Genomic DNA, 11,340 nt, shown 5'->3' with positions numbered 1-11,340 from the left:
TGGTAGCTCAAAACAAGGTAGGTTACAATTGTATTTGAATTTCATTAAGTCATCATTATTATCTCCTCCATAGCCTACATATAATCTTTCCTTATGTGTTTCATTGTCATAATGAAGGTAAAGTGCTTGCTGTGTCACAAGGAGCTCACTTACAGCAACAACACCTCCTCCATGATCAGGCATTACAGAGCAATACATGAGAATGCCCAGTCTGCTGGCAGCGGTCCAGACACCAGTCAAAGATCATCTTTTTTGAATTATCTATATCATGTGGTTGGCCCATATAATGTTCCCCATTACATTTTGTTTCAGATTTCAGAAAGAAGATGGTGGATGACACCCTTCTTAATATGGTCATCAAAGACTCCCAACCCTTTACCATTGTGGAAGATGTGGGTTTCAAGGAGCTCATTCATGTACTGGATCCTACATACGTTCTACCAACCAGGCAGGTGTGTATGGTATGTGTATTAAGTGTTTCATTGCTACTAGAGCATGAAATAATATAGGCTAACTATTCATATTTGTGTTTACAGTCCCTAAAGGCAATGGTGGACAAAAAGTATGAGGAGGCTAAGGAGAAGGCCAAAGAGAAACTCCAACAAGTTGCTTCTGTCAGCCTCACATCAGACATGTGGACGTCCATCAACATGGAAGCATATCTTGCAGTGACCTGTCATTTCATCGATGGAGAGGACCAGCTTGGGACCATTTTGCTTGGGGTTGAACATTTTCCAAGCGCCCATACAGCTGACAACTTGGCTTTGGCTCATACGAGGTTCATGGAGGAGTGGGGCATACAAGAGAAAGTCAAATGTCTGGTGACAGATGCTGCTGCCAACATGATTGCATGTGTGAACCATTTGAATGTCAGACATGCTCTCTGTATTGCACATTCTTTGAATCTAATAGTCAAAAAGTCCTTTGATGAAGTTCCAGGTCTGTCTGAGTTGAGAGCCAAATGCCGCAAGATGGTTACTTTTTTCCGAATCAGCACCACTGCAAAGGAAACGTTGACCCAAGTACAGTGGCAGATGGGGAGACCTGTTCTGAAAATGATAATAGAGGTGGACACGAGGTGGAATAGCACATACAGCATGCTGGAGTGCCTGTATGACCTTCGAGAGCCAGTTGGAGCAGCTCTGGCCTCTCTAAGGACCAAAATAACCCCGCCAACATCTATGGAGTATGCCACCATCAAAGAGGCAATTCAGGTTCTCGGTCCATTTCAGCAGGCTACCGTAGAGCTTTCCGGGGAGAAATGGGTGAGTGCATCTAAGGTGATACCGATGCTGAAGATGCTAGGTCACACTACCCAGACCAAGACGGACAGCCTAATGGCGAACATGGCGAGGCAACTTGGTGCCAATCTGGTACGCCGGGTCATAGACCGATCATTGAAAGCAGAGGCAATAACAGGTATGACCATGCCCGCTCTCCTGGACCCCAGATTTAAAAAAACTGGGATTCTTGAGCTCCACAAAACTGGATGACGCAATAATCAGGCTGAAAGGGAATTGTGCTGAGATTATTAGAAGTTCTCCCTCTTCAACCCCCATTCAGCTACCAGAGACTGCACAATCAGACCAATCTTCAGACAATAGTAAGTCTTTCTTCAATGTAGTTTATTGTTGTAATTGATTGTTTGTTGTAATATCAATCATTGATAGATTTTTTGTTTCCCTTGTAAACTCATAGGTGACCTTTGGCATCTGCTGGATACCACTGTGGGACAGAGCAGGCAGAGCTCAAGTGCAACAGCTGACGTAGACCGTTACTTGAGTGAAGTAAACCTGGCAAGGCATGAGGATCCGCTAATCTACTGGAACAAACCAAAGCACCAATATCCCCATTTGTATCAGCTGGCACTGGCATTTTTATGCACTCCGGCCTCCTCAGTGCCATGCGAGAGGGTATTCTCTAAGGCTGGGGAGATTGTGTCCAAGAAATGTAATCGCCTAAAACCCAACACAGTTAAAAAGCTTATTTTTTTGAACAAAAATCAATAATTTCTGTCCTTTTTCCATACTGCTCTGTTGTTACTGCTCACTCCCAGTTCCATAAGCACTCTTGCATTCATTGTCAGTCTACATTGATGCATTTATTTTGAGTGTTCAACATCATAACACTCAACTAATGATATTTCCATGCAAACACACACTTTTATATTCATTGAGACACAGTGGCAAAAATAGTTTATTTTATACATAGACATTCCAGGATACTCTGGCTCAGGGTTAATTTAGTCTTTGCACAGCGGGTGTCACTAGTGAGAACGATTCAATGAGGCTTCGGGTAGTGAACCTTTGGGCTGGAAAGCCTCATTGGTTCATGAAGCCTCATTTTGCCATCACTAGCGATCGGTCGAGCAGGCAGGCAGGCAGTCGATCCAGCAAAGGTACCAGGAAGGAGCAGGCAGGCGGGCAGTCAGGATACTAGTGATGGGTCGTTCCGTGCCGATGCTTCGGAGCGTGTGTCGAGAAATCCCGGAGTCTTTAGTGCAGCGCGAATCGACGCTTGTGTTGTTTAGGGCTAGTGACGTCACTGATGACGTTCGAAGCCTCGGTGGTTCAGGAAGTGGTTCGATTTTTGGCGGGATTCATTCATCTATAAGTATTGCAATGGATTCGCTCACACTTTGTGGGTTTGTGATGGTGAATTGTTGGTTTGTGAGTGACATAGATATATATCTTGTTCTACAACTACATTTTTCCATGGAACCTGTGAGAAAGAGGAAGTTTTCCCCCATATGGGAACATTTTGAGCTGATCTCTCCCAACAAGGTAAGTATACTTTCAGTAATAATAATAATTATTATTACTTATTCATCTATTTTTTTTTTCACTTTTTGTCTTTTAATCCAAGGTGAAGTGTTTGTTGTGTGCCAAGCAATTGGCATACAACAATAACACCTCATCCATGTTGAGGCATTTTCATGCTTTGCATGAAAACAGTGAGGGGAATGTGGCTGGACCCAGTCCAGGTCAGTCATTTAAAATATCCACTGTATGAACATACTTTTCAATTCCTGACATATCTTCTAATCAACTATAATAATGTAATTTGACATAACTAATGCTATATTTTTGTAAAAACATGTCTTATTTTCTCTCCCAGTGAGCAGAAAGAAGGACCTGGATGATGCCTTGGTGTCAATGATAGTAAAAGACATCCAGCCTTTCTGTATAGTGGAGGACACTCGATTTAGAGAGTTTGTGGCTAAACTAGATCCAACCCACATCCTCACAACAAGAAAGGTTTGTTTGGTGACATGGATGAAACATGAGAGTACTATTGGATTCAATGCACTGATTATTATTTTCTTCTTTTAACCTTTCTTTTCACCTTTCCTTTAGGCTGTAAAGGCCATGGTTGAGGAGAGACACCAGCGTGAGAAGGAGAAGGCCAAAGCTGAGGTGGACATCTCTAAACATGGATGCATACTTGGCTGTAACATGCCATTTTATTGATGCTAAAACATGTCTGAAGTCTACACTACTCGGTGTACTGAAATTCCCGCAGGCACACACAGCAGAAAACCTGGCCAGTGTGAAATCGTCCCTCATGGAGGAATGGGGCATCCGATCAAAAGTAACTTGTTTAGGTCAGTTTACTGTGCAAGGCTGAATGTGAGAACATGGAGTTACACCTCAATTTCATTGTATATGTTGTACAATGACAATAAAGCATCTATCTATCTATCTATCTATCTAGTTACTGATGGTGCATCAAACATGGTTGCCTGTGGCAGGGAGCTGAAGCTGCGCCATGCAGTGTGTATTGCTCACACACTTAATTTAGTTGTGAAAAAGGCCCTGGAACTAACCCCAGCACTATCGAGCATTCGCATAAAGGCAAGAAAGCTGGTGGGCTATTTCAGAAGCAGCACAACTGCCAAAGTGAGTAACATTATTTACACATTATTTTACATTGCTACATGTGTAACATTTACTTTTTTATGTTTAAAGGAAAAGCTGGACCAAGTTCAAGACCAGATGGGGATGCCCAAGAAGAAATTAATCCAAGAGGTTGAAATTGGGTGGAACAGCACCTTCCAGATGTTGGAGCGAGTAGCAGAGCTCAGGGAGCCTGTGGGGGCAGCTTTGGTGGGCCTAAAAGCTGACATTCCTGCTCTGACTTCAGAGGATTTCACTATTGTGTGTGGGTGCCTGGCAGTACTGTCTCCTTTTTTTGAGGCCACAATTGAGCTCTCAGAAGAGAAAAAAGTATCTGGCTCCAAAGTGGTGCCATCGCTCAAAATGGTTGAGAAGATGATCCAGGAGGAGACTGCAAAGGTAGCAGTACCAGTGGCTCGGGAACTGGGAGAGCATCTCATAAGGCTCCTGAGGGACCCTTGCAACACTGCTAGACCCAAGATTCAAGGCACTTGGCTTCTTCTGTCCAATGAAGACAGAGGAACCATCAAACGGCTCACAGCTGAATGTGCAAATATTATTGGGTCTAGTAGTTCTCATTCAATGCCACCTGTAGTGTCCACTTCACAGGATTCTGGAGCTGAAAGACCTGGTCAGTAGAGATGTGACGTTCGCGAACGATCCAGTTCTTTTGAACGGCTCATTAACATGAACGATGAGAGCCAAGCTCCTCCCTCCACTGTCCACGCTCTCTCCACGCCTCACCTGCGAGGAGCGCTTATTTAATATGCAAATGTGACATGCACCCTGACACGCTCCCTTCACGTGAGTGTGAAACAATAAAATGCGAGTGCCTCTGGCATTGAGTCAACAGTGTAATTAAGACAGCAGCACGGAGGGGGAGGATTATCTTTCAGCAAGATGAGCCCAAAAAGGAGCGGTGTTTGGATGCACTTTTCTCTTCAAGCAGATAGTAAGGCAAAATGCAAAATTTGTTATAAGTCAATTTCTTTTAAGTCTGGCTCCACCAACAATTTGCGAAGGCACATTAAAACGCTACACCCCACCCTTCAAATCTCAGAGGTGAGGAGAGAGCGTGACTCTGATGATGAAGAGGGCCGTGCCGGTACTTCTGCCTCCGCATCTGCGGCAGCCTCTGTGACCTCCAGACCCACATCTTCACCTGACGATGCACCCGGTAAATCAGTTTCTTCTGAATCCACAAAATCTAGACAAAGTTCTCTGAGTCAGTACTTTTCAACTCCTGTCAACCCATTGTGTGTGATAAGAAGGTGGTGTGCTGTTTAACAGATAATGCAGCAAACATCACTAAGGCCATCCAGATCACAGGATGGACCCACCTCCCTTGCCTGGCACATACCATAAATCTTGTGGTACGAGATGCCCTCAAAGGACCACAAGCCATCATCAGCAAGGTCAAGGAAGCAGTGGAATATTTTCACCGTAGCACAGTGGGAGCACAAAAACTTAAGGAAACACAGCTCCAAATGAAGATGGACGTATTACGACCCAAACAGGACTGTGTTACACGATGGAACTCAATATATCACATGCTGCAGAGTTTCATCACTAGCAAGGACCCCATTGTCTCCACCCTGGCCATCACAAATGCATCTGTCCAGCCCTTATCTCCAGAAGAATGGACGACATTGCAGGAGATATGCACCCTCTTGAAGCCATTTGAAGAGGTCACTATTGAACTCAGTGCAGAAAGGTATGCAGTTCAATTGGTCAGCAGTAATTTTCGATAGCATGCATGCAAATTAGCTGATACTAAATTCTGAGAATTTGATACATGAAAGATACTGTGTAATACATACTAACACATATAATGAAATAAGTGTGAAACAATTGAAAACATGTCTCACATGCCAGTCACCAGAACACAACACATGTCCTCAGCCACCTCAAACTTCTTTGTAATGAAATAACAAATAACTTCCTTGTTGTGTAGACCATGCACTACACTCCAGTGACCAGCATATGAGACATCAATAGACATTAGAGAGATCAATTGATCTATCTAATAATTGTATCATTATAATAAGATTTTGCTTTTTTCTCACTAGCTTCGTGACTACCTCCAAAGTTATACTGCTGGCCAGGGGACTGCAGAGAGCCACCACTGATTTCCAGAGGGGGGCAACAACACAGGCAGCAAAAAGCATGGTGAATTCACTTTCATCCGGTATGTCAGCAAGATTCCATCGAATGGAATCGAACCACATCCTTGCAGATGCTGCTGCGCTTGACCCACGGTTTAAAAGGATGGCATTTATGGATGGCAAAACTGCAGACGAGGCTTTTCATCGACTTTCAACTGCAGCAGTAAGACTCACAAGCAGTGAAGCCATCCAGCAACCGGGCCAAGAGGAAGGAGCAGGCAGTGCTGCTCCGGGAAAACTTGTTTGGAGCTATTTCCATGAGGACGTAAGTATGGCAAAAATTCATCACAATGTTTTCTCAAAATCTAGGATGACATGAGTCTAACATCATAATCTCATAATAAAATTGTTTTATGTCCCACCCCATTGTTTTATCTCCCCCCTCTGTAAACAGGTAGCTGGATTAGTGGCCACTCGGAACCCCTCAGCAGCCGCTGTCAAGGAGGTGCGGGCATACTTAGAGGAGCCTCTTGTTCCAATACACGAAGATCCTCTGAAGTGGTGGAAAAGTCGGGTCCTTGTGTACCCCAGGCTTAGCCAACTCATGGCTAAGAAGCTTTGTGTCGTGGCTACATCAGTTCCATCCGAGAGAATTTTCTCTAAAACAGGACAAATAATTACAGAGAGGAGAAGTTGCCTCAAGCCCGAAAAAGTAAGGGCACTTACCTTCCTCAATGCAAATTTGCCAAGGGACAAGAAAGAGAGGCCGTAAAGCATGGTTTATTATTGCTGCTTTATTATTTATTTTATTTATTTTTTATTTTGTCTACAGTTGATGTTATTTGAGTTATGGTTATGGTTTTAGTCTATTGTACAGTTTGTACCAGTATTTCCAGTAGGCACATTTTTTCTCAATTTATTGCAGTTTTATATGTTTTGATAACACTTGAAGTATTGTTTTAGAGTTTTGTATGCAAATATTTTGTCATTTATATTAGTTATTGTTTTCTTTAAAATGTGCACCTTTATTATAAGCCTGTGTTATATAATATTGTTTGTATTGAGGGTTTTTTTGTATTATTCTTGAAATCTGTATTGTAATGTTCTTGAATTTTTTGCACTAAAAGCTTTTGCAACTTCTTTGTAGCTTGCTTTGGGCTTTTTGTATGTATTTGTAAGTATTAAGGTGTTGGATAAGTAAAATAAGTCAAAGTAGGTTTACGCGCGTACACACACTTTATACAATGAGTAAATTGTCATCTCACTGTCAATCAGACTTAAAAAATCTTGTCCACACATGTCAAATGAAGCTATAATCTATACGATAGAATAATTCAAATTCAAATATTTGTGGGAAATCTAAGTTAGAAATTATTCTGATCCAAATCTCAGCCCATCATTCCTCCCTTCTTTCTTATTTACAGGATAATAGGAATTAACCCCAGACTGGCTTCTTAAAAAGTGAATATATAGAAAAGAGCCAAATGAGCCAGTTTTTTGAACGGCTCTTTGAAGTGAACGGATCCCAAATGAACGGCTCCCTCCAAAGAGCCAAGAATCCCATCTCTACTGGTCAGTATTTTTGGTTTGATTTACATTCTACTACTACTATTTATATATTTTTCTGCTTTCAGGAAACAAACTCTGGAGCCATGGTATCGGAGTCAAGGAAGACAACAAATGTTTTTGCTGATGCCACAGTGGAAGCACAACGGTACCTGGCAGAACCGAATATTGCCAGGACTGAGGATCCTCTGCAGTACTGGGAGAGGCAGAGGCAAATATACCCAAGCCTATACAGGCTTGCTCTTGGATACTTGTGCATCCCTGCTTCCTCAGTACCATGTGAACAAGTTTTTTCTGAAGCTGGAGAGGTTGTCTCCAAGAAAAGAAACCGTCTGAGTCCGACCACAGTTGAGAAATTGCTGTTTTTAAACATCAATAAAATCACAAGCACAATTGATGTCCCATCTCTGCCCCATCCTTTGAAAACACTAACACTTTTAACAAACATCTCATGTCCTATTGGATTTATTTAATCATTGACTGAAATGATACTGGTAAAGTAAAAAATAATAATAATTATTATTATATATTATTATTATTAGTTCTAATACACCACTATTAGCATTACCCACATATTAATCAAAACAGAATAGATGAATGAATGAACCATACAAAATCAAATTAAGGTGTTTTTATTTCTGTTGGCAGTGATTATTCCCATGCACCAAGAGGCCTCACAAACAGTTCAAATGTCAATAACAGGTTTGGACCAGCAGGGGGTTTGTGAGCACATGAAGCCTCAAGAAATGAAACTTTTCTCGAACCAGTTGATGGAAAGGATCAAGGCTTCATGGGGCTTCATCTGCCCATCACTACAGGATACCTGGGAATTCAGGAGGGAAGACAGGCAGGAGTATGCTGGAAGGTCTCGCATGGCAAAGAACAATCTGGCAAAGGAGTGAGTGTGGAGCTGGTGAATATATGTGCTGGGCTGATTGCATGTGATGAGAAGCAGCTGTGTGCACAGGTGAGTAGAGAAGACTGGCGAGGTGGGTGTGCCTGGCAGGCTGAGTGGGCCGGAGGCAGGATCAATGGAATAACACTGAGAGCTGGATGACTGAACTGTGACAACAAACCTCCCAATGATAACATTATTTTTTTGTTAAATAAGAAACTCAAAAATGCACTGTTCCAAATGTTTATGCACAACAGAGTTTCAAAACATTTTATAGGTTGTAAAGAACTAAACATGGCCATTTGTTGAATTTGCAGCATTAGGAGGTCATACTTACTGTAATCAAAAGCTATTTCAATCAAAAACATCTTAATAGGCCAAGTTACATGTAAACATAGGACCCCTTCTTTGATATCACCTTCAAGATTCTTGCATCCATTGAACTTGTGAGTTTTTGGAGAGTTTCTGGTTGAATCTCTTTGCAGGATGTCAGAATAGCCTCCCAGAGCTGCTGTTTTGATCTGAACTGCCTCCCACCCTCATAGATCTTTTGCTTGAGGATGCTCCAAAGGTTCTCAATAGGTTTGAGGTCAGGGGAAGATGGGGGCCACACCATGAGTTTATCTCCTTTTTATGCCCATAGCAGCCAATGACAGAGGTATTCTTTGCAGCATGAGATGGTGCATTGTCATGCATAAGATGATTTTACCACGGAAGGCACGGTTCTTCTTTTTGTACCACGGAAGAAAGTGGTCATTCAGAAACTATATACTTTGCTGAGGTCATTTTCACACCTTCAGGTACCCTAAAGGGGCCTACCAGCTCTCTCCCCATGATTGCGGCCCAAAGCATAACTTTGCCACCTCCTTGCTGACGTTGCAGCCTTGTTGGGACATGGTGGCCATCCACTACTCTATCCATCTGGACCATCCAGGATTGCATGGCACTCATCAGTAAACAAGACTGTTTGAAAATTAGTCTTCATGTATTTCTGATCCCACTGCAACCGTTCCTGCTTGTGAGCATTGTTTAGGTGGCCAAATAGGAGGTTTATGCACAACTGCAAACCTCTGGAGGATTCTATACCTTGAGGTTTGCGGGACCTAACCCTAACCCTGGAGAGCAGCATCTAAAAGATTGAATAAAACTGTGGAATAAAAGAGGTTAAAAAAGAGGGAATAAAAGTGTGACGGATTATATGTAAAACCTCGTAAAAGACTAAAAACCTGAAAAACGCAATTAAATTAATTAAAATATAAATCATTAAATGACTTAAAAACTGGCTAAAACCTGGAAAACGTAAGTAAAATATATATAATTAAATAATGTTAGGATCGGCTAAAACGCAAAAAATAAATAATTAAACTACGTTAAAATCGGATGACATTTTTGTTCTCAGTCTTTTGATCCAAACTCTCTCTCTTCTCTTTTGTATATTGTCGCTCCACAGGATGCTGCTCTCCAGGCCAAAGAAGATTAAAAACTGGATGCCATGTGTATAAAAGTGGTGCACTAGGGGTGAGTCTTTATTGTTATATGTAATATTGTATTTATGTTGTTTTATCCTATTAAAAAGTGCGTTCTTTGTTTCCCCCACATATTGTTTAAGACAATGTCTACATGGCCTGGGGAGGAGGGGATGTTAAGATTAGGATTGTGTGAAGGGGTCAGGATGAAAGGGGAGTGGGTGGCGTCGATGGAGGGGAGGGAGTGGGGGGAGTTTGGGCCGAGTCCCTCGCCATCAACTACCAGAGTGTGTCTGATTTGATTTGTCGGAGAAGTCGTTTGGAGTAGTGACGACACTTTAATGCCTGGAACAGAACTGATGTGGCGTGATGGAAATGTTCTATGTGGGTGCATAATCTATAAAATCGTATCAGTTGTGATTTAATTAAGCCGGTGAATGTGTGTTTTGGGTGAAAGCTATGTTTGTGAAGGAGACTATGTGTATCTGTGTCTTTAAAGTATACTTTGGTGTGAATAATCTTTGTGTTGTCGTTCTGTTCCAGGCAAAAAAGTGTCGTATCCAGAAAGTTAACGGTGAGTGGATCTGAGGTGTGTTTTATGGTAATGTTGGGGTGGTGAGTGTTAGCCTGTCGGATGAAATCGGCGAAGGACCGTGGTCCCAGATCCCGAAGATGTCATCCAGGTATCTGAGGTACAGGCGGGGGCGGAGGCCGCAGCTCGACAGGAGGGTCCGTTCCCACTCCGCCATATAAATGTTCGCATAAAAGGGGGCAAATCTCTTGCCCATGGCCGTGCCGGACACCTGCAGGAAACGTCGGCCCTCAAAAACGAAGTCGTTTCGGGAGAGGCCGAGCTCCAGCAGGGCCAGCACGGCCTCATCATGGTGGAGCGGGTCAGGGTGCCTCCCGAAGGCTTGACGAACAGCCTCCAGCCCCCGCACTGTGTCGATGTTAGTGTATAGTGCATCTATGTCAATTGTAAATAAAAATGAGTGTTGAGGCATGACTATGTGTTTGACTTTACTTATGAAGTGATATGTGTCCTGTATGTAGCTATCATGTGTGAGTGAGATGGGTTGCAGAAAAGAACCTATGTACTGTGCAATATTGTATGACTCACTGCCACAGTCCGAGACGATAGGTCTCCCCGGGGGAATCTCGTGAGGGACAGTCCACTTCTCTGGGTTTTTGTGGATTTTGGGGAGGCGCTTCCTGTATGTATTGGGACTTGTCCATGATCACAATGCAGGACCCCTTGTCAGCCGGTTTAATAATGATGTCCAGGTTATTGCTGAGTGATTTTATTGCAGTTTTTTGAGCGGGACTGAGGTTTGATTTTGGTGCTACCTGGCCAAGAGGATGACTGTGTAGAATTTGTTTGTTATATGTGATGAGTTTATTAATTGGTGATG

At 42.6% G+C, this 11,340-nt stretch overlaps 1 long non-coding RNA gene across 1 annotated transcript; it reads left to right on the top strand.

Annotated features, from left to right (window-relative positions):
- Window positions 1-3,422: 3,422 nt before the first annotated feature.
- Window positions 3,423-8,229, top strand: LOC143005422 (uncharacterized). Its single transcript, XR_012964028.1, has 4 exons — window positions 3,423-3,604; window positions 3,715-3,899; window positions 3,969-4,066; window positions 7,636-8,229. It is a non-coding gene; the product is annotated as an uncharacterized LOC143005422 (long non-coding RNA).
- The last annotated feature ends 3,111 nt before the right edge of the window (window positions 8,230-11,340 follow it).

Source organism: Genypterus blacodes, unplaced genomic scaffold, assembly GCF_046128005.1.
Source record: "Genypterus blacodes isolate CSIRO-AG114 ecotype Tasmania unplaced genomic scaffold, CSIRO-AGI_Gbla_v1 ptg000008l_1, whole genome shotgun sequence".
NCBI classification, from domain to species: Eukaryota; Metazoa; Chordata; class Actinopteri; order Ophidiiformes; family Ophidiidae; genus Genypterus; species Genypterus blacodes.
This window is presented reverse-complemented; position numbering and strand designations above follow the sequence as displayed.